Here is a 1,501-nt window from a genome sequence, read left to right on the forward strand (position 1 = left end):
CAATTTATATATTATAATTTTGTAAAAAAAAAAAGTAAAAATAAGAATTTATTATTTTGATGAAAGTGTATTTTTCAGTTTTAGTAAAGACTAGACTACTTTCTCTAAGAAAGTCTGAATAAAGATGTCACAAACACATTCTATTTAATTACTAACTGGATCCCATACATTAGAACATATATTCTTGCACGCTTTTTATATTCTTTTGAGTCATGAATCTACTTGGCTATCATGTGAACAAAATTAGTCCTTGATTTTAAATTTTATCATTATTTTTTTGTGTTTTAACAGAATTTTGACATGACAATATATTCTCGTTGACAATTGAGAGACTTTTCTTCTCCTTTCTTTCACCAACAGAATTCTACTCATCATCTTGAGGTTGTTATGCCAATTTTAGATCCTCAGGAAGAGGAATGTTAGTGCTATTAAACTTTGATAGCCAACTTAATTAAACTCCAATTGACTTCCACACACACAACATATATATATATAAGAGAATTATACAAAGGTTTAATTTTTGCTCAGAAATAATATGGTCTAAGGTTTGAGTACATAGCCTCATTCTTAAATATTTTTTATTAAGTAAGGATCGAAGTGTTCTATTTTTTATTAATTATTAATGGACTTTACTATGTAGACAATTATTTTTGTGAACAATGTGAACAATAGATTTTAAAATTGACCCAATAAAGTAAAAACACACAACATTTCCAAATTACCCGCCTAAGATAACCATTTGCATACCTAGTGAATTGAACATCCGATATATCTATTATTCACATTGTTTAATATTTTCATTGTCTATCTATACTTTTCTATTATTAATATATCAAAGTTTCAGTAATATTAGAGAGATAAAAAATAATCAATTTAAAGTTTTAAACAGTTCAAACTTTATTTAATATTTATTCATTATATATTACAGAATATATTAAATAAAAAATAATAAATCTTGACAGTTTTTAACTGATTTTTTTTTTAACCAAATATTTTCGGTTCATATATATATGGCAGTTAACGGTAGATTTATTTCCAAATTATAAACTAAGCTTGTTCATAATCTATCGACTAATTAAAGTGTCTTACAGGGTTACATATGGTTTTATCGATCTCCTCATACAAATAATTTTATTCTATATAAAACTTAATCTTTATAGAACCTGACACTAAATTTATACTTAATCTTTATACCCAAAAATATAATTTTAATTTGATAAATTTTGGTACTGTACTTGATCACTTTTTTTGTTATTTAGTTGAATTTATTAATTTAATTTGTATAACTTAGTTGTCTTTTATTTAATTTGTTAATATATTTTTTTTCCCCTGAGAGTTAAACATTTCTTCGTTTCATATAGTTCCCTTACTTGCTGCTATAACTACACTAAACCTTATGCTGTTGCCATCACTTCAACAAAAATATTAGAGTTTATCATCTATCATCTTAAAAGACTTATAAACATAAATATTTAAAAAGTTTAACTAGCATGTGTATGTC

At 24.5% G+C, this 1,501-nt stretch overlaps 1 long non-coding RNA gene across 1 annotated transcript in view; it reads left to right on the plus strand.

The window, feature by feature from the left end:
- The window catches only part of LOC110270859, a 17,886-nt gene that overhangs the window by 5,356 nt on the left and 11,029 nt on the right, over positions 1-1,501 (plus strand). Inside the window, exon 2 of the long non-coding RNA XR_002360541.1 lies at positions 1,018-1,023. This is a non-coding gene — a long non-coding RNA (uncharacterized LOC110270859). The remainder of the gene's footprint in view (positions 1-1,017; positions 1,024-1,501) is intronic.

Source organism: Arachis ipaensis, chromosome B04 (assembly GCF_000816755.2).
Source record: "Arachis ipaensis cultivar K30076 chromosome B04, Araip1.1, whole genome shotgun sequence".
In the NCBI taxonomy this organism is placed as follows: Eukaryota; Viridiplantae; Streptophyta; class Magnoliopsida; order Fabales; family Fabaceae; genus Arachis; species Arachis ipaensis.